Genomic DNA, 22,543 nt, shown 5'->3' with positions numbered 1-22,543 from the left:
GCAGGATCATTGAAAGACGGCATCGCACCTTGTTCGAGATACAATTAAGCGTGAAGAGTACTGGCTATATATATTTTTATCTCGCCCGTCCTTTGATAGTCCAGTATTGGATGCTTTTGCCGGCGACGCGCTTGTAACAAAGAACGCATTATGTACATGCTGTGTGTCCGAAGAAAAAAAAGCCCGCATATACTCGACCTAAGGTTGCAAGTTACACCAAGCGTCGGTCATTTGAGCCCCACGATTTTGTTCAGTCAATCTCAGCAGTGCCTATAACACGAACCTGCCGATAAATTGTTCGCTGTAGTATATGCGATAGATGACAGCGATAAGTGCTGAACGCGCAAAAAAAAAAAAAAAGTGACTCGACCTGTGTTACGCAGGGCAACTGGGCTCGGTCGCCTAGGCAATGGCTGAGCATGCGCAGTGCGCTGCTCAATGTGGCAGAATGCTGAGAGACGTGGTAGCGGACGGCACGGCAGCAACCTAGGTAAGTGGCACTGAAATTCTTTCGTTTCAAGTAGCAGGGGACCGTGTTTCAGGGTGTATTCTCACACTACACTGGTTACCAGCAGTGTGGCTACAGGGTCCCGCAATTTTAGGGGAAACGGCTCGTTAGTATTCAAGATCTTGCAGCAGCCGTAGTCTAGCATGGAATTTAGAAGGCTATAATCTTTCGCTAGGCCTCGTATTAGGCACATTTTTTTTCTTGTGAGGTAGAACTGTGGAAGCTTTGCTGTCTTGAATACTGACGAGCAGTGGCGAAACCGGGAGGGGAGGGGGGGGGGGGTTGCAAACGGGAAGGCGCCCCCCCCCCCCTCTCGAAATTTCTGTGACGTAAATTCTGTGACACTGTGGTGTTCCGTCACCAGGATCATTCTTGTCTACTAATTACTTGGCTGATTCATTAAGTATAGTTCAAGAATTTTAAGGCTTGAACTAAATGTGCCATTTCCTATGTGAAAGTGTTATTTTGTCCTAAAACGATCCCATTCAGTCACGCTAAGTGCGTTATTTCCTCCGTAATTATTATTTTTTTCCACGCTGAAATACTCGTACAGCACGTGAAATACGAGAAGTGCTGCGTGATGACACAGCCGCGCGTAGCGACATCAGCGGCCCGAAAGGACGCGCTCTCCCATCAGGAGTCGCGCCCTTCATTCATCAGTTAAAATCTCGTTTATTGTGTCTTCTCTAATTAGACTGGTAATAAGTGCAGTAGTTGTCCCGGTGGCCGAAGGGAACTGGCGACCGAAAAAGGCAGGTCCAATAACCGTAGATTGTATCGTTTATTATTTTTATCAGATTTGCTAACATTAGCTGGGGCCACCCTGAATTGTCATAAGAATGCATCAAACTCGGTGCATTTTTTCGCAGGTTCGAGCATGGTGGTAGGTTCGAGTATTATTGCGCGCGCATCGTTTTGTATTTCTTTTCACTTTCTTCCGGTGGCCGTTTTCTCCTGGATTGTCGCTCTTATCAGGTTATCACTTTCTGCAAGACGCTCTTCGTGTATCGGATACTTCGTGAACGTTGTCGCCAATACGATAGCGACAGTCTAATCAGATCGCATGCCCTACGCGAATGCTGCTGCAGAAATTTCAATCTGTGCGAACATGTCCGTGACTGCTTCGAAATGTACGGTGCTCCGAAATTCCCAGACCAACTCGCCTGCTTTTCAATCCTTCTGCAAACCATTCTGGTTTTCACTAAAAAGCTTTCTCTTTTTCTCTCACCCAAGCACTGTTCTACATCAAGCAAAATTAAAATACCTTGGTCACCCCTATTTCTGGTCATCGAAAATGCATTTGAAAACTAAACACTGAATTGTTATTTGACTTATAATGTAATAAGTTTACTAATTAACTCATTAGTAATTATTCTGCTGAACTATCTACTACCGAAGACTCGTTCCAGCATGCTAAAAACGCTACAATGACCTGCGCGTCAAGTTTCCCGTTCAAAAATCAAAATTTTTAGTTATCACCGGCCGTGGTGGCGTAGTTGCTTTGGCGTTACGCTCCTAAGCCCGAGGTCGTGGGATCGAATCCCGGCCGTGGTGGCCCCATTCCGGTGGAGAAGAAATGCAAGAACGCCGATGTCCCGTGCATTGAGTGCGCATTGAAGAACCCCAGGTGGTCAAACAGGTGCCTCATAACCAATGTCGTAGGTTTTACCAGGTAAAATCCCAGAGTTAAATTAGTTTTTTTTTAATTTGAGTTATCAAAACAGTGGATCACGTAAGATACGTTGGGCTTTGCAGGGATGAAGAGCGGACACACTTGAGCCGTGTGTGTATATATACTTGACGGTCACCGATTCTTATCGGCGCTACGGCTGAAACATTAGTGTTGCTTCGCTTTCGGGAGCATCGAGAATCACGCAATAGCAATTCATACGCGCAGATGCAGGGTAAACTCCGAGAGAGTCCAGGAATTCACTAATGTCAGTAAGTACACCAGCAGAAGCATTCCGGCAGGCAGCAGGCGACATGTCCGATGGCTTAAATATGCGCTAACAGCGCTCCAAACGTGTGCTCTTCGGTCCTGTGTCATTTTAATGCTAGATAAAAATGCTTGAGTCCTTGAATACGCAGCAAATATTCCAACTTTTTTCTGTCAAGGTAACTCTCATTCGATCTGAGTGATTGCTCAAGTATTTTCATGTGGCAGTAATTGGCCACCGCAATCAACTACACTTTTAAATGAAGTAATTGTAATCGGTTACATTTTTTCCAGTAACGTGTACAAGTCTGGTTTCTTCAGATATCAAGAACCCCTAATACTGTCATTCAAACTGGGTCTTCTACGAACACTAGTGCTTTGCGTTGTAGCTGTACTAATTACAGAGTGCTCGTTTCTGCGCGCGCTGCAAAGGCTACGAAAGTCTTACTTGTGCGAGAGGTTTGAAGGTACAATCGATAGCTTTCACTGTGACGTCACGCACCCACCTTATCACCGTTTTGGGGCACCAACATGGCGACTACGAGCACTTCAGTCCAATCCATCTTATTGAAAGCTTTCACGTGACGTTACGGACCCAGCTTATCATCGTGTTGGTGCACCAACAAGGCGGCTACAATGACGTCAGTGCAAGCCATCTATACGGGGAATAGTCGCCATTGGAGTTTGTGCATGCTAGAAGTAAAATTTAGCTGAAGATTCATTGGACTCCGCTCGGAGATCTGCTGGCTGTATAGTGGGAATGGTAGAGCGACCGCTCCGGAAAGGCGTTGGTCCCGGGTTTTTCATCACCGGACCAGGACGAACCTTTTATTCCGCAGGCAAGCCTTCCATCCGAAAAAAAAAATTCTGGCTCTCATTTGTCGCGTCGTGCTACAACTCGGGTACATGTCATTATTTCGATTTCACCAATAATAATGCACCTTTCGGATTTTTGCAGAACCTATTTCCTGTATCTGGGTTAACAAGGAAAAGTCGCCTTTGATACAAGCGCTTACAGGGTGTTTACTGTTGCGATCATTCAGTCTTAGCTTGAGTACCGTGTTGACGACTTTCCCGACTGTCATCTGCACTGGGAACATTTTATTGAGATATAAATTATAGGGGCACTGCAGGCGAATTTTCGCCCACGTCGTCGCCGTCGACGTGAGGTTCCGTATAAAGTCCAAGGGTGATAACATTCCATCGAACCCCGCGCGCCGTATGCTGTGGCTGCAATGGAAAGCGTGCCAGGGTGAACCAAGAATGATGGTGGTTTGATGCGCGCCTTCTTCCCGCTCGCCCAGTGTTGTGCGCAAGGGTGATAGGGCGTGGTAACGGGATCAAGTGCGTGCTACGGGTAGGGAATGGGGGCCAGGTGAGCGTGCGTGTTGTCTTCTGGCCAGGCCGTTGCTGCGCATGGCGCCGCAGAACCATGTGAGAACGCGGCCTCGCGTGCTCTATCTTCGAGGAATTTTTGGTGCCTGCAAAGTTTAGGCGAGCCCAAATGGCCGGCGGCTGTTCTCGTGCGTTTAATGTTTGATATCGCGTAATTTCAACTTTCGATGGCGATCTAGTGGGATCTGTTCATGGCGACACTCTGCGTGTTAATTTAATTAGGAAGCGAATGTTTACGGCAATTCGTACGGCCGATAAAACTACGACCCTCGTTTCATGTAGTTGCTTAGTACTTTGCTATCGCACCCAATGCTTCACCTTTCGGGTGAAGCAGCGACTTCTTATTTTTTATATTCGAGAAGAAAAGCTTACAAAACCAAGCAAACCCTAAACTACTACGCGATGTGTGACGCTCGCAAGTACTAGTCGCGAAACTATCAATCTATCAATTAGTGCGTCTCTTGGGTCTTCCTCCTTATCAATGTAGCATGCGTGGTTGTAGCTATGACAGCCTTATTGTGAGCGCTTAGGTGTACCTTACAAAAATCCAGGTGGTCGAATTTAAGCAGGAGCCCTCTCTACGGCGCTTGCTGTAGCCTCAGTGTTGCTTTGGGACGTTAAACCACGCTAGTCACTTAGTTACCGCTACATCACACTTCGTATCTCTCTTTGGGCTGCAATTCAGCACAGACGAGAACTCAAAATTGGAGAAAGACACGCCATTTACTGACGCATTTATTGTGCGCAGATCGGGATATATTAGTTGGAATATTTAAATCACTGGTATGAACCGAGAGGCGCATTGTATCCGAGACTCGCATGGCAGAGGCAAAAGGAAAGAAAGAAAAAAAAATACCATTCACGCGCCGAAAACAAATTTCTAAAGGTGATAAACCTACTCAAAAAAAGAATGTTCGACCAACTGGCCCATAAATTCGTGATGAGCCAATTTGCACATCTAGGAAATATTGTTCGACCTCGGCACTGGTTGATTTCTGCCCGTTCCATGGTGACCGGTAAAAATTCGGAAATGAGAAATGGAGGTGCTCGTATTCCCTAAAACTCTCCTAAACTCGGAAACGAGAAATGGAGGTGCTCGTATTCCCTAAAACTCTCCTAAGCTCCACTAAATAGCTCTCATACTCGCAAGAACCTACATTAATAACTCTCCTATTGCCAGAAACACTCCTCAAAACCACTCAATAACTCTCGTACCAACAAAAACTCTCCTACGCTCACTAAATACCTTTCGTGCTCCCCAAAACTCTCATAAACTCCACTAAATAACTCTCGTACTTCCAAAAGCTAAACTCCATTCAAAAACTGTCGCACTCCCAAAAACTCTCCTAAACTCCGCTAAATAAGTCTCGCACCCCCCCCCCCCCCCCCCAAAAAAAAAAGCTTTCTAAGCTCCACTAAATAGATTTCGTACTCCCTAAACACTGCAGTCAGGAGACGAGAATTTTTTCAACTCCCATAACACTGAACTAATAAGCGTTTTTGCATATTGAGGAAAAAACACCAACAGAATAATTTAGTGAAAGAACAGAGAACCTAGGAAACCTAAAGATTATGTGGCCAGAATTGCCACACTGTTCTTTCTATGTTCCCAAAAATTTGAATTTTTTGAAACAACTGTTTATCTTAGCACAGTGGCTGTTCTCAATAAGCTGTATCAGCTATACTTTGCTATCCAAGCAGCTAGCCATTTCAGGCTACAGTTTCCAAGGCTGTTTCTCTAAAGCCGTGTTCTCACATTGCTTCCTATCGACAGTCCAGATATGTCTGAATCCCCTCACTGTTAAAGAAAGGAAGCCTCGAAGAACGAAGTGCAACCAGCAGAACTTTCGCATTTTCTTCAAGTTTCCTGTGATTAGCAAGCACACGTCCTTGCCGCATCATCATACATTGCTTTCGAAATCCATTGAGCAGATTTTTTTTCGTTCCATCTGTGAATTTCCATCGAAATCTATTCGTATGTTATTGACCTTGCATTCTGCTCCACATTTTTTCGCAATAACAGCCACTCATGGAGATTAAGCCGAAAAAAAAAGAGTATTTCGTGATGAGCACCTTGAGCTAGTGATACAATACATGGTGCCTGTGTCCGTACATCTGTGGCACATGATGAAAAACACTGCGTCGTGATAAATACAAGTAATTACACAGAATGCGCAAGGCTACAACATAGTGTGATCATGCGCATATCAGCACAAATGTATGCTTGCCTGGGGCTTCGGGTTCTGGCGACTCGATCTTGCGCTTGAGACAAACTTTCTTGCTTCCGTCGGGCAGGCTGACCACGTGGGGCCATCTTTGTGCAAAGTGTCGCTTGTGCATTTCCGCGAACTTCAGGGCAACGCCGTAATTTCTCTGTTAGCACTGGTTTGTTTAGTACTCCGGATAATCCACCGCGCTTTATTTTGGTACCTAGCTTGCCAACGGGTCAGCTTTTTTCTGTATGGCTTGGGATGGGAGAAAACACATACTTGTGAAATTGCAAGAGATGCATGCGGTGACACTGCTGTTTTAAAATAAGAGCGGCTCGAGAAACAGGAACAAATGAAGAAAGACACACACACGGCGCTGTGTGTGTGTCTTTCTTCGTTTGTCCCTGTTTATCGCGCTGTTCTTATTTTAGACATGAACTACCGAAATGTCCAAGTCTCTAGCCTTCATAAGAGCTATTTTGTTGGCCCTGCTAGACCTGGCTACAAAAGCAACAGCGGGAGCAGCAGCAACCATGGTGACCGGGTGAGGCAACGCTGATCTCGAAACTATAGCCACGTGGGGATACCGGAGGACACAGCCGCTTCCAAGAAGACATGCGGTGAGCCTTCCTTGTTATTTTAATTTTGCAATCAATCAATCAATCAATCAATCAATCAACCAACCAGCCAATCAATAATCAACCAATCAATCAATAGAACTATATTTTCAACAACACAAGTGGAAAAAACAACTAATATTTCCACCGATCACTAATGCGGTTAATTGCAGGCCCAATACAATATACTGCAAGGAAATACAGATAAATCGAGAGACAGCAGTTATTAAAAGCAATCTAAATTCAATTTAAAATTAACTAAACTCAAATTATATATCCAACATACGTTATAAGTTCACAGGTCTTGCACAGACAAAGAGAACAAAATTTTAGCTCAAACAAATTCTAATATTCTTTTGCTATAACTTTTACATTTCATCAAGGTAAAATTCCCATTCGAGATATGTCACGTAGTACGAATAGGAACAGAAATCAGACATATTTATATATAAGATGCGGAAGGAAGGCAGGTTAACCGGAAGATCCCGTTTGCTACCCTGCTTTGGGGAAGCGTAGAGAAACAGATAAAAAAGAAAAGCACACCTAGAGGCAGATAAATAGAGTAAAAAAAAAAAGGCGTAAGCTCGCACTCGGCCGCGCAAGGCTTAAGACACAGCGAAGCTGGCCGATTTGCTGGCGTTTTCTTGGCTGTAGCAAGGTTCAGTTTGGCTGTAGCTAGGTTGAACTTGGCTGTGTCGAGGTTTAAACTTGGTTGTAGCTAGGTCTGAGCTTGGTTGTAACTAGGTTGAGCTTGGTTGTAGCAAGGTTTGAACTTAGCTGTAACTAGGTTGAACTTGGGTAATGGTTGGCCTTTCTTAGCCTATTACGGCCCTATCAAATCGGCCGTTGCCGCTCTCGTACAGCGGCAAGCCTCGCTTCTCGAATCGCCGCTTCTTCTTCGGGAGTACGTACTATCTTTGTACGTCCCATGGCTGCATCTGATCGAGCGCCGCCGCGCACCGGCTTACATAGCCGTTGCTCGCTGTCGGCGCATGCGCAGTACACAGGCAGTAGGTTGCGCCAGGTGTTCTGGCGGCTGCGGCGTCGCTGGTTGCCATGGATACGGCGCGGCTGGCTTTCTGTGAAATACCATACTTCTTGCAGCTTGCTTAAAGAGCTTCACTGGTAAAACAAGAACACATACATACGACCACACATTAAAGAACGCGGGAGTGTCAGAATCGTTCAACTAGGTCGCTTCGCCGGAGGAGCTTTCAGTAGTACCTTCGTCGCTGCTTTCTGGTGTGAAGGCCGAATAAGCGGGCACCCCAAGATGAAGATAACAAAGTAACAGGGAAATAGGAGTTCGTATTAGTTGATTTAAGCACTGAGACAGTTATGTTGTGGTGATGTTGCAACGGAGCCGAAACAACGCGTTGTGATCGAAGAATCTCAGGTATGGGTAACTGTGGCTTACAACTCGCAATATTCGCCTTTGGAGTCATTCAAGACGTTATAGATGACTAGTGTGCGGCACATCCCATGCATAAGAAGGTCGATTATGTGACCTTGATAGTTTGACATTATTTATTTTATTATTTATTATTTATTTATTTTACAAAGCGAACTTTCCCTGGATTGGCGTGGCTGTCCGTCAGTTGAATACGTCACTATCTCGGCGAATATATTTTTGGATATACATACAAACGTTACATGAAAGTACCCACCAAGTGGCTTTCATATGCGGACCAAGTATGCGCACGTCTGATCTACGTAACAAAAAAATACGCGCCATTTGCTGTGAAGGTTGATTACCAGCGAAGCAGTTTAGCACACGACATAGAGGTGACACAGAATTTAGATCAAAGGTATGAGCAAATTTTATTTCTATTGACCGGTGATGGAGATCACCCCGAAGAAAGACACACGCACACACACTTTCATTTTCATCGGTAGTCTTGATCGGCGGCTGTCACACATCCCGTGAACGAGGCGCCAACGCCGGGCCAAATTCCAAAACCGACTTATCAGCTTCCGAAAATAACCGCACGAAAGCAAGAACAATTAATAAGGGGCCCTTTGGTGCGCCAGCGAACGCCCGTTGTGGTCCAAAGACTGAGTCAGAGCCCAGAGTTGCCAAAACACAACAAAATATATTCTTGTAAAAAGGCAGGTACAAACACACACACACACACACACACACACACACACACACACACACACACACACACACACACACACACACACACACACACACACACACACACACACACACACACACACACACACACACACACACACACACACACACACACACGCACGCACGCACACGCACACGCACACGCACACACACACACACACACACACTTCGGCTAGGCACAACACATGCAATTCAGATGGGTGCTAATAAACTCTGGAAAATAATTAGCGAAAGGCACAAAGAGTCCCACACGTACAATACAGAATGAATAGGAACACAAAGTGTCCACTCGTATTCACCCGTACTGGTCTTGAGCTCGACAATTTCGGCGTAGCTCGAGGCAAATCTCCAAGAAGGAACTTCTTCCGGAAATGCAGACGCTCGAAGAACTCGTCGACTAGCTTGCCGGAGAATCCCCTTCTTCCGCAGACATCTCTTCACCGGCGCGGTCTGATCCTCCTTCTGATTCCCGCACGGCGCTTTTATGGGGCTCCTGCTTTCCCCACGGGCCGTTGCGAAAATGGTGCTAAAGAGCGCCCTCTGTCCTAAACTGGGTAATACCAAGTTCGGTCGTCTGCTTCGGAAAGCACGTTTACAATATGGACCCGCCACTTTCTGTTGTGTTGTACCACGGCCTGCAGCGAATATCGGGCACCGAAGATTTTTTTAGGGGTGGCACGCTGCCTGAAGGCAAGAAATTATGCAACGCCGAATACGTGTACGCCGTTCAAGAAATAAGCGGCGAAGTTATAGCGCGGTGTCAATCGCAAGTGAAGCGAGTCGCGTACGAAGTTGAACTTCATGTAAGGTTTGCACGCTGCTAGATTAAGGCGCACAAACGTGAGGAAATGCTTGCGATAAATGAATTCACTAGCAGTGATAAGCAGACATCATGTGTACGGAACTATTCGAGCGCATGACGGTGGTACGCGCCGCGACGGCAGCGGTCTTTCAGCATGCTGCGAAACGGCGGGTCTCCTGCAATCTTTTTTGACTGCATGCCGCTAGACAAGTAGTCATGCCTGCGCTGTAGTAGCGGCCACCTGTCTCTTTAGCAACTGATAAATAACTGATGTAATGCATATGAGCTCGCAGTAACGTACTATATACGTGCGAATCGCGCTGCAGCGCGAGCTCGTGCGCTGCTTGCTTGATGTAGCTTTTAATGACAGCACTCGAACATCGATGTGTTGAATCTTGCTGCGCTGCCTCAACGTGCTGGTTTGAGGTCAAGGATGAGCACATTTAACTCTCAAACCTGTCCTACTCGTAGTGGGGTAGTGAAGTTATCCAGCGCGTCCGACGCTCCGCTTCGTGAGGCCTTGAAGGAAAGCGGTAGAATATGATGTTGGGATTCAGGCGTTCCGGAGTGGAAGTCCTTTCTTTGGAGGTTAGCTATACAGCGCAGGCGGATGAATTATATTTTTTTTATCCTTGAGGAAAGCCGTGCATCGCGAAGGGCGGCAACACAGGCAGCCCTTATGTAGCAGCGGTGACACAGGTTGATTCCATTCATTAATATGTGAATCACTATTTTTGCAGCGAACTACCGCACACGTCTTCCCTTTATAGTTACACATTTTGCAGTATGAATTGGGCAGAGTGCATTAGCGCACACCCAGTTGCATTTTCGACAGCTGTTCGCACAGTAGCAGTGCAGAAGCAGTAATGGTTTCGCATTCGTGCGCATTCGCTGAGGCAACGTATGGCGCACGGCCGAAAGCGCCATCTCGTTCCTCTAGAGCAAACTGCTCCGCGAAAAGGGTTAATACCGGAGCGTTGCGCGTGACGGAAGACGGCGCACTTCCTTCCCACTTTCTCCCCTTACGTGCTCGAGATTGAGCCGCGATCGCCGGCTCACTCTCGCACGCTATCACTCGCACATAACATAAGGCGCGGTCATTTTATTGCTCTTAGACTTTATACAGAACCTCACGGCGACGGTGACGCCGACGGCAGAAATGTGGCTGGAGTGACCATGCAATTTCTATCGTAATAAAACGTTAACGTACATTTAAGATTGTGTTCATAGACGTAACGCTAGGGTTACATGAATTCGACAGAATGAAACGGAGTGGCTCGGTTCTGGTTACCGCAATTGCTTGTTTAATTGTGGGACCAATGACGGGTTCACGCACGCTACTCAGGATGCAGACAGGGGCATCCCCTTTGAAACGGGTAATGGCACATGCCATCAAGCTCGCCTTTTAAAAACTTTGTGGTGCATCTAAAGTTGCAAATACCTGTACGCACTAAACTGCATTATTCGCAATAGAAACGCCGCTTTGTAGAACGTTTCTTTTGTCTACCAATCTTGCTTCTGCCGTTTTCTAATCTTCGCTGCAGATTAACTTACCGACAGCCCGAAGCGTTATGCTTGGACACTATTCTTTCGCATTTATAGCTGGATGCGGACACTGACATTATACGAGGAAATGCTCAATGGCATTTGCGACATTTACACATGCTATGCACAAGTCGTCTTCATCTAAAATTTGTCTACGCGCTCAGCCTCATCTGGCTTCGAACGGTAGGGAACTGGCCTTTGAATTATCATTTAAAAATGCAGATCCCACGCCCAATATGGAATCTGTTTTGAGCATTGCGTTCTTGAAGCGGTTGATGTTCATTCCTGCGTCTTTGACGCAAAGGAAAGAAAAAAAAAACGTAATACATGGAACCATTATCCGCGCAATACAGCGCTTTACGTTTTAAAATGGCAGAATTTCTATTGCTTTTCACTTACATTATTTCTTTATGGTTAACTGTGAAGTTGTATCTCTCTGCGATTCCCGTTACTTAGTATTTAAAGTCCACCGACCCACGACGCATCACTTCTATTGGTGTATTGTGACTGGGTCATGAGTCGTATAATAAACATTACGAAGCCCGATTCCTCTACACTAAAAGGAAACCATTGAGATTCGCCCTGCTTTCCACATTTGTCTGCAACAAAAGTATGCCTCTTTCTGACTACGCGCTAGGAAAACAATGCTATGTCCATGCATTAAACACAGAAAACATCGCTATAACACCAGACAAATTCCTCGATACGAAATATTATAACTTACCTTACTTGCCTCTGGTCTCCTTTATACTTTTCTGGCTTATACCACGAATAGGAGCGCTGACGATGAGCAACTATTGCACGCACTCTCCACGACATCTACACAGCGTCATAACTTTTTTTTCACCGTGTCAGCTGAAACGCTTACTTCGCGTATTTCCCCTATAAAAACTCTACGGTGCCTTCGCTGAGGCCTGGCCACAAACTCTCCTTGTTTGCATTTTCGTATGCAGCACTAATTTATACAAATGCTCCATACGATGTAATAATTTTTAAGTTTTACGGAATACTTAAATATTGGCTGTTGCAGATAACGTAGTTCTAGTGCTTGAGCTGTATTATTCAGGGAGGCGGACATTACTCGCACTATTTAACTAATTAACAAAACATCACTGATTACCTCAGTAATGAATTACTTTACGGTCCATATGTTAATTTACGAATTGTAGCCGGTGAGCTTGCAAGGCGTATTCGCTTGGAAATAATTACCAGAATGACAACAGTTTCGAGATATGCGCCATCAAACGAGCCATAAAAATGCCCTGCTGTTCCACTTACGTTTTAAGCGAAGCTTTATAGGCTCACAAGTGTCCGCGGTGGTGGTGTCACGCTGAAAAGTGGGCCGATCCTGATGATAGTGCCGAGAGGGTCCAAGCTCAATGGCACATACCAGGGACAAGAAAGTAAAACAGAAAGAAAGAAAGCAAGAAAGGAAGGAAGAAAGAAAGAAAGAAAGAAAGAAAAGATCGAAAGAAACACAGAAAGAAATAAAGAAAGGAAGGAAGACAGAAAGAAGTAGAGAAAAAAAGAAAGAAATCACGTGCGGCGCACACCCGCATTGGATATGCTACACGCGTGCTCACGTGACACACGAATCACGTGACACGCGCGCGACCAATCAGGTTCATTTGGTGTGTCGCGAGGCCCCAGGGACATGGAAGGAAAGCGGGTTGGCGCGCGCTCTTCCGGGCTTCCCTCGCCTCGATCAGGTTCGGCGAACCGATGGGAAGCCCACGCGTGGTGCGCTCTGCCAAGGAGCAAGCTGCGTTTGATGAACGCCGGCGTGAACTCGCTCGGGAAAGGGCTCGTCGTCGACGTGCCAATTCTAGCGTGAGGGCTTCCCTAGCCGATGATCCCGATGCGAGGGCGTCCTAAGCCGAAGCCCGCCGTCAGCGACGAGCAGAGAATCCCGATCCGACGGCTTACGAATGTTACCCTGACGAAGATCAAATACACGCACGAAAAGCTCACCACCATTTTCTCGACAGAGGAAGGGCTGGTGATTTTTTTTTTACAGAACACTCTTTTACGAATTGGAGGACGAAAGTAAATGAAACGCCCATGTATATCCTGGAAAATCATTTGAAGTGGATACGTCTTCCAAGCCCCGCAGGGGCGTCTGCGTCAGCAGGCGTTTGGTGTGTTTCGATACCACTTACCCGAGCACACGAGGGTTGGACCCTCCCGCGTGTAGCCCTGCGCGGCTTAGCCGTGTCCGGGGCAAGGGGGATCCTGGGGGTTGAGCCGATGCCGGGTGTTTGGACCTTTAAGGCCCCTCGGCGAAGGCAACACACCCCTTTGGCCTCTGCTTCATGGGGAAATCGGTAGTTGCCTTTTCCTGTCCCCCTCTCAAGTCTTCGTATTTCCCTCTCACTTTCAAGCTTTCCTGTCTTCTACTCACTTCGTTTACTTCTCGTGTTTCCAGGCAGCAAGGGTTAACCGTGTGTATCTATCCAATCTTGGGTACATATATTAGGTTATAGCGGCGTTGCATAGCTGGCGTCTACAGGTATTTTCCTAACCTCGTAGCGTCCCCTTGTTGGGCTCGGTGGCGGGTGGCTACCATCGCCGCCGAATATTCAAAGAATGTCATGGCAAATGCATCCCCCTCCCCCTGCCAGATCGCCCTAACAAAAGAGGGTGCACCGAAGCAACTTTTGATTTTACTTTTCGAAGCAACCCAGAAACATTCCCACGTTACCACGTAATGCACAGTGAAGGAACCACTCCTGTAAGAAAGCTATCACCATTCTTAGTGTCGAAATGCCTCGTAGAAAAAATTGGGAAACAATACAAGGCCTCAAAGATGTCAAGTGGGGACCTCCTCCTCGAACTCAAAACCAAAGACCAAGTGGAAAAGCTGGCTGATCTCACCAATATCGGTGATATCAGTCACACTCTCAGCACACCGTTCTCTAAACACAAGCAGGGGCGTGATATCAGAAGAAGATTTCTTAAATCTGAGTGATGAAGAACTCCTTGAAGGGTTCCAAGAACAAAATGTAATCAAGGTTCAAAGAATAACTCTCCGAAGAAACGACGAACAAATCCCCACCAAGCACGTCATACTTGCCTTTGCTACGAGTATTGTGTCTAGTTCACTTGAAGCAGGATATGTGAAAATCAACGTGAGACCGTATATCCCCAACCCGAGGCGGTGTTTCAAGTGCCAGAGGTTCGGACATGCTTCACAATCATGCAGAGGGAAATCAACATGTGCAAAGTGTAGTGCCAATGATCACCAGTCGGACAACTGCAATGCTCCTCCACACTGTACAAACTGCAAGGGAGATCATCCAGCGTATTCACGATCTTGCCCTTGCTGGAAGAAAGGAGATAATTGCACTCACGGTGAAAGAGAAGATTTCATTTTATGAAGCAAGGAAAAAAAACTATCGCACTTACCTCAAACATCCTATGCCAGTGCGGCGCGGCAGGGGGCAGCGCCACAGTGGTCTCAGGGGTCTACAGGGATAACAGTCAGTGGCCCAGTAGTAACTCCATCCGCCCCCTTGGTAGCAGCAGTCAGTGCTGCTCCATCGTCATCCAAGATGGGCCTGCAGACCCCGGTTTCGCAGGGCCCTAGGCTAAATCGAACTCCAAGGCCTGACACGCGCGTCTCAGTGCCTGGTTCTCGATCATCCAGCGCCTCCGAGAAGGCTATGGAGATCGACACAAAATCTCCAGCGTCCTCGACGCCAAAAGATCAGCGCTCTCTGGAGCGCACTAAGAAAGATAAACTCTTAGTAACTGCGCCAAAAAAGGAACCGGTAATCTGAACGGTTACCGCTCTCACATTAGTTCAATCCCTTTAACTCATGTCACCTAAAACCTTTGAGTTCATACACATAAATTAACATTCTCAATTCCGCCACTATGGCTTTTATCGTGCACTGGAATTGTAGAGGCCTGATTCATAACTTAGGTGACATTAAAGACATAACAAATAAGTTCTCGCCAGTCGCATTTTGCCTACAGGAAACGAATTTAGGCCCTAAAATAGTCAATTGCTCAAAGGTTTCACGATCGTCCGAAAGGACCGCGAACAGTCTAGTCGTTTGTCAGGAGGAGTTGCTATAGTCGTGCAAGGTGGCACTCCTACCCGAAACGTTCCATTAAATACCTCTCTCGAGGCTGTAGCCATCACTGTTCTCTCATATAAAACTATTACCATCTGTTCAACTTATATTCCACCTCATGCCCACGTTACGGTTAGAGAGATGGAAGACCTAATACAACAGCTGCCTGAGCCTTTTCTTTTAGTTGGAGATTTTAATGCACATTCTGCTCTTTGGGGCAGCGATAAAACTGACCAAAGAGGGCAGCTTATTGAAGATTTCATTTTATCAAATAATGTTTGTCTTTTAAACTCAGGTGCACCAACCTATTTCTCGCCTACCTCACGAAACTTTAGTTGTCTCGATTTAGCCTTCTGCTCACCATGTGTTTTTAATGATTTTAAGTGGGAAGTCCTGGACACTTCATATGGAAGTGATCATTTGCCAGCAGTCATCAAACTTTCATCCCCATTACCTATCATAAGCTCTAAACCACGTCGCTGGAAGTTACAACACGCAGACTGGCCTCTATTTACGGAGACCGCAAAACTTGAAGACGTCCTTTTAACGGAACTAAACATAGATGATATGAATGAAAAACTCACAGCAGTCCTAATAGCAGCAGCAGAAAAGGCAATACCCCAATCATCAAACATTGTGCGAAAGAAGCTAAACCCCTGGTGGACCCCAGAGTGCACACAAGCAAAGAAACAGCAAAATAAGGCTTGGGGTATACTGAGAAGGTACCCCACTTATAACAACCTGATAAACTTCAGACAGGCTAAAGCCAAAGCGCGATACGTCCAGAGGCAAGCAGAAAAATCATCATGGCAACTATACGTGACCTCAATAAATAGTTCAATCACATCCAAAAAGTTGTGGGATTAGCTGAGGAAGTTCAGGGGAGGTTATTCGTCCTATACAGTACCTCTACTGACAGCCCCAGGCATACAGACAACACTACACGAACAAGCTGACATACTAGGTGAACACTTTTATAATGTTTCCAGCTCAGCGAACTACTCTGATACATTTCTAAAATACAAACAGTCCGCAGAGAAACAGAAACTGCCTATTACATGGACATCAAGTGGACCCTACAATGCTCCCGTAACACTTCAGGAATTAAACAGGGTACTTTCTGCTGGCAAGAAAACAGCAGTTGGTCATGACCGCATTCATTATTCAATGCTTTCCCACCTTTCACTGGCATCCGTAAAATCTCTACTAGAATTTTTCAACAAAATATGGGATACAGGCATAATACCAAAATCCTGGAAAAACGCAATCATAGTACCTTTCCTGAAAGCCGGAAAACCGCCTACATCTCCCAGCAGCTACCGACCCATTGCTCTGACAAGCTGCTTAGCAAAATCCTACGAAAGCATTATAAATAGAAGGCTGACATTCATTCTTGAAACACAAAACATGATAGACATTCACCAGTGCGGGTATAAAAAGAACTGCTCAACAACCGATCACCTTGTCCGACTAGAACAAGAAATACGGAATGCTTTTCTGCATAAACAGCACTGCCTTACAGTTTTCTTTGACCTGGAAAAAGCATACGACACCACTTGGAGATTTAGCATACTAAGAGATCTGGCGGATCTAGGGATCCATGGAAAAATGCTCAAGTGTCTAGCCGACTTTCTGTGTGACCGAACATTTCAAGTCCGTCTAGGAACGGCGTTGTCACGCGTATTCGTCCAGGAAAATGGTGTACCCCAGGGATGTATACTAAGTACAACTCTGTTCGTGGTGAAAATGAACTCCGTAAATAGAATAATTCCATCTTCTCTCATGCATTCATTATACGTTGACGATCTCCAAATTGCGTGCCGAGGATCAAACCTGCGAACGACAAGTTCAAATCGCACTAAATAAACTAACACAATGGGCAACCGAAAACGGTTTTCGTTTCTCCACTGAAAAAACTGTCGTTGTGGTCTTCTCCCAAAAAAGGGGCTTATATCCAGACCCTGTTCTGAAGATGCACCAATCTGTTCTACCAGTTAGAAAAGAACACAAGTTTCTAGGCGTTATGTTTGATAAGAAGCTAAACTTTATAGCACACATAAACAGTTTGAAAATAAAAGCCAACAATGCACTGAACATACTTAAAGTCTTATTACGCAAACGCTGGGGCTCTGACCGGAAATGCCTCCTGCATATATACCGATCTTTGGTACGCAGCAAAATAGACTACGGTTGTGTAGTCTATGGGTCAGCCAGACAGTCTTACCTCGCGCGACTAGATCCAGTACACAATCTAGGGCTACGCTTAGCAACTGGTGCCTACAGAACTTCCGCTGTTCCTAGTCTGTATGCAGAAACTAACGAGCCATCGCTGGAAGAAAGAAGAACACAACTCATGCTAACTTACGTTCTCAGAGTTCGATCATCACCAGAACATATATACTATGACATTGTCGCATACTGTACCACACGAATACACTACACTAACAAACCACATGCCATCAAACCTCTCATACTTCGATTCGAAGAAAAGTGTCACGAGTGCAGTATCCCAAAAGGGGCACTTTATGTTGCAGAGAAGCCATCCAGATTAGCCCCCTGGTGCGACTTTACACGTTTTCTAGATTTATTACTAACACACCTTAAGAAACAGGATACCCCACAGGAGCACATGATACAAGAGTTCCGCACAATACAAGAAACATATAGTACTTACAACGAGTTTTACACAGACGGTTCAAAGACACGTGATTACGTGGGAAGCAGTGTCATATCAGGAACATGGGAACAGACTGTTAAACTCCCCCTATTCGTCTTTGTTTTCACAGCCGAATGTTATGCTCTGTGGATGGCAGTGCAAGAAGTTGTAAATGGAAAACACAAGAAATCAGTCATTTACACAGACTCCCTAAGTACTCTAAGAGCCCTTAACTTAAAATCGGAGCAAAAACCTCTCATCGGCGACATCCTACACACACTGTCACGCGTAAATCAAAACCACTCAATTCGTTTCTGCTGGGTCCCAAGTCACGTTGGGATCCAAGGAAATGAAAAGGCGGATATGTGCGCTGCTAATGCGAAACACAAAACTATATCTAAAATAAAGCTACCTTTGAAGGATGGGCTTCGAGCTATTTGCAGAGCACTAAATAACAAATGGCAATGTCATTGGAACATGAACACTAATAATAAATTGCACATCATCAAACCGGTACTAGGTGAATGGAAAACCTGCTATCACCAAGAACGCTTCATGGAGGTAATTTTAGCCAGACTCCGAATAGGGCACACACACCTCACGCACAATTATCTACTCACAAAGGAAGCACAACCGGTATGTGATAAATGTCAAGAACCACTTACGGTACTACACATTCTAATTACATGCCCACATATTGAAAGACAAAGACAAAAACATTTCCACGATCTATACGATTCACATATACCACTACACCCCATTCTCATTCTGGGAGACGATCCCCTTGTCCCTTTTACAGATGTAGTGAATTTTTTGGACGAAGTAGGCTCTTTGAACAGACTCTAAATAACGCATGTCTTACCCTTTTCTATCACTGACTTTAACACCCTGTGACTGGCGCAGCAAAGCCTAAGTCGCTTTTGCGCCAATAAACCCAATCTAACTAACTAACGTCTTGCAAGCAAATGCCCGCCTCTTCGAATACCACAGCTCAAGCACAAGAATTGTATACTATCCGCAAACCTTCCGAAGACCTTAAAAATGATCACTCTATATAGTAAGTAACCTATACTCTTTCTTGGCTATATCTATATAGTGTGCGATTTAAACACGTAATGTTCGAGGCCTCTGGCGATTCTAAAACCACTCTGCAGCACTCTTAATATGTATCTGTACTCTGTCCATATTTGAAACTTAGTGAAAATTTCGACACTTGCATCTCCAGCGAGTAGAAGTGTAGCACTGCTCTCTTGATGCCTGTGCCTGCACATTGCCTATGATGTTTTAGTCGTTCTGCAGCACCGGATGAAAATACATTATGCTTTCCTGGCGCCGTATTTTGAACAATTCCTATCGTTTTCAATTATATTTTGCCCTTTGTTATTGCCTCGGTTGTGGATTCCACGATACTGTTATAGCTGGGGTTGACGACTTCCGAACGTCTGCAAGATAAAGTGTACATCAGTGTTCGTAGCAGCCGTTAAGGTTAAATAATGAGCGGTTGAATTAAAAGAAGAAATATGGATGAGTGCAATATTTATGCACGTACAAAAAGAATTTGATGCCATACTTTGTTCCCTATTGATCCTTATTGGATGTTAGAGAAGCCGAAGTTGTTTAGTTTGCAGATGCCTTCGTCGTCATCAGCCTATTTTTCTTTATGTCCACTGCAGGACGAAGGCCTGTCCCTGCGATCTCCAATTACCCCTGTCTTGCGCTAGCTAATTCCCACTTGCGCCTGTAAATTTCCTAACCTCATCATCCCACCTGACTTTCTGGCGTCCTCGACTGCGCTTCCCTTCTCTTGGTATCCATTCTGTAACCCTAATGGTCCACCGGTTATCCATCCTACGCATCACATGGCCTGCCCAGCTCCATTTCTTCCGCTTAATGTCAACTAGAATATCGGCTATCCCTGTTTGTTCTCTGATCCACATAGCTCTCTTCCTGTCTCTTATCGTTACGCCTAACATTTTTCGTACCATCGCTCTTTTTAACCCAATACGGTCTCACCGCTAAATTATTTTCGAACACTTCCCTTATGAAACAAAAGTTTTGAAATTTTTTGGGTGGTACGAGTAAAGCCCGTTTCACATGGCGCGATTTTGCCTGCGAATTCGCACGGGCGAATTCGCAGCTGCGGAAAATAGGCTGCCGGACCCTTCGAGCGTGCGTTTTTTCGATGTTCGGCGTGCTGAACTTCTCTGCGAAGAACGCAGATGCGTTGGTGGCCACTGTAGTGGTGGAAACAGATGACCAATAGGAGGCCGCTCGCTCATATGTTATCGCCAGTCAAAATGCTTAACGAGTATGCGAAAAACACAGCTGCCGTAGATCCACGTGAAACGGAATTGCGAATTTCGCATCTGCGGAAATCGTAGCTGCGAAAAACGCACTGCAATATCGCACCATGTGAAACGGGCTTAAATGAGGAGCTTAAAAGTAATTTGCAACTGATGTCACCTTTATACAATAGCACGGTCATTTGTAAAAAAGTGGGATGTTTTTGTGCCACTGAAAATACATGGCTTTTTTTTTTATTGCGATAGCAATTATATGGACACTCCAAAGCAGATTTCTGCCGCCGGCGTCGCCGTCGCCGTCGCCGTGAGGTTCCATATGACGTCAATGGAGATGAAATCGTCGCCGCGCGCCGCCGAACGCTGTATGTGCGAAAGAAAGGGCGCGAGGGACGCGCGCTTTCACGGGGAGTGAACGCACGGCGGAGAACAAACGCGCGTTCTGTGCCGTGCTCCCTTAAGGGCTGCAGAAGTAGGCGTCTCTTTCCTCCTTTACAATCACCATATATGTAGAGCAAACGAGCCTTCTTTTGACGCACGAAAGGCCGTGGGGAGGGGGAGGGAAGGGAGGTGACGTTTAGCTGCGGCACCAAGTGCCTATTTATATCAGAGGCTCCGGCAACAGTCACCAACGCCGACGCATTTTGTGCGAACGCGGGCAAAACGCCGACGGCGTCGACAACAGTTCTGCGTGTTGCCAGTGCTGCTGCATGTCCAAGTTTATACAGCTGATAAAGCTACTATCATTACTCCGTATAGCTCTCTACAAATTTGCTATCGCAATTGATGCTTCGCCTTTCAGGTGAAACTGCGACAACGTTTTTGAAAAGTGGGACTCACTTGTCCCACTGATCTTATGGGGTCTGAATGGAAAAAAATACATGCAACCACTTGAGTCATAATACGTCGGCACAGTGCAGTCCATTAAATAAAATTTTGTGCGCACTTCTCAGCCGAACGCCGAACACCGCCGGCGTCGTCGGCGCATTCTTGCACGTGCCTTCACTAGGGCGAGTAGTGCGTACGCGCTAACGGCTGAAGTTACAAAAAAGTTGTCGCAGTTTCACCTGAAAGGCGAAGCATCAATTGCGATAGCAAATTTGTAGAGAGCTATACGGAGTAATCATAGTAGCTTTATCAGCTGTATAAACTTGGACATGCAGCAGCACCGGCAACACGCAGAACTGTTGTCGACGCCGTCGGCGTTTTGCCCGCGTTCGCACAAAATGCGTGCGGCGTTGGTGACTGTTGCCGGAGCCTCTGATATAAATAGGCACTTGGTGCCGCAGCTAAACGTGGCCTCTCTTCCCCCCCCCCCCCCCCTACCGTCCCCCCCCCCCCCCCCCCACCACGGCCTTTCGTGCGTCAGAAGAAGGCGCGTTTGCTCTTCATATATGGTGATTGTAAAGGAGGAAAGAGACGCCTACTTCTGGAGCCCTTAAGGGAGCACGGCACAGAACGCGCGTCTGTTCTCCGCCGTGCGTTCATTCCCCGTGAAAGCGCGCGTCCCTCGCGCCCTTTCACTCGCACATACAGCGTTCGGCGGCGCGCGGCGACGATTTCATCTCCATTGACGTCATACAGAACCTCACGGCGACGGCGACGGCGACGCCGACGGCAGAAATCTGCTTTGGAGTGTCCATATAATTGCTATCGCAATAAAATAGACCCGTATTGCGAAGTAAATGTGTACATTAGAATGTAAGAACAAGGAGCAACTTATCGGCCATCTTTAGAACTTTCTTCTCACCTGCAATTGTGGGCCACATCCAGGAAACGTTCCAACAATGAAAAACACCGCATATCCACGGGGTGAATGATGATGAGTGGGCGAAGCTCCGGAGGGAATCAACGGTAAACCGTGAATCTTCCGTGTAATTTGCCCAGTCTCGCCGCACTAAATCGAACGATTGACTTCCACCAATGACACGCGCCATATGTGACGTCATTCCTATTTTATAACAGCGCGCTTCGTTATAATTGCACCATCTCCCGCTTAAGGGGACGCTAGCACAAACGCGTTAGAAACGTGCAGTACTCTCTAGTAAAGGGGAGAGGCCACAGCGTCTTACGCAGCCGTTTACACATGCCGGAACGTGCACCGCGTTTGCCGACGCCATCACATGACTGCTGAGAGAGTATAACCCCCGTATTCATAAACGCTCCTCTACTTGAACTTGACTTGCCACCGCCTTCAACGCGTTTCGAACGTGCTGCCCAAGGCAGTGGCAAGTCAAGTTCAAGTCGGGGAGCGTTTATGAATACGGGTGTAAGGCGGAGAGGCCACAGCGTCTTACACCAGCTTCTTACACGGGCCGTAACGCGCTAGCACAAACGTCAACGGCATTTTGAACA

General features: G+C 46.2%; 1 protein-coding gene across 9 annotated transcripts in view; it reads left to right on the top strand.

Moving 5' to 3' along the window:
* The first annotated feature begins 385 nt into the window (after window positions 1-385).
* Window positions 386-22,543, top strand: part of LOC119434060 (uncharacterized) — a 65,347-nt gene continuing 43,189 nt past the window's right edge. For all 9 annotated transcript variants that reach the window (XR_007464184.1, XR_007464183.1, XR_007464182.1 and 6 more), the window contains exons 1-2: window positions 386-490; window positions 6,545-6,669. The gene's annotated coding sequence lies outside the window, so the exon portion shown is untranslated. The remainder of the gene's footprint in view (window positions 491-6,544; window positions 6,670-22,543) is intronic.

Source organism: Dermacentor silvarum, chromosome 11 (assembly GCF_013339745.2).
Source record: "Dermacentor silvarum isolate Dsil-2018 chromosome 11, BIME_Dsil_1.4, whole genome shotgun sequence".
Classification (NCBI taxonomy): Eukaryota; Metazoa; Arthropoda; class Arachnida; order Ixodida; family Ixodidae; genus Dermacentor; species Dermacentor silvarum.
This window is presented reverse-complemented; position numbering and strand designations above follow the sequence as displayed.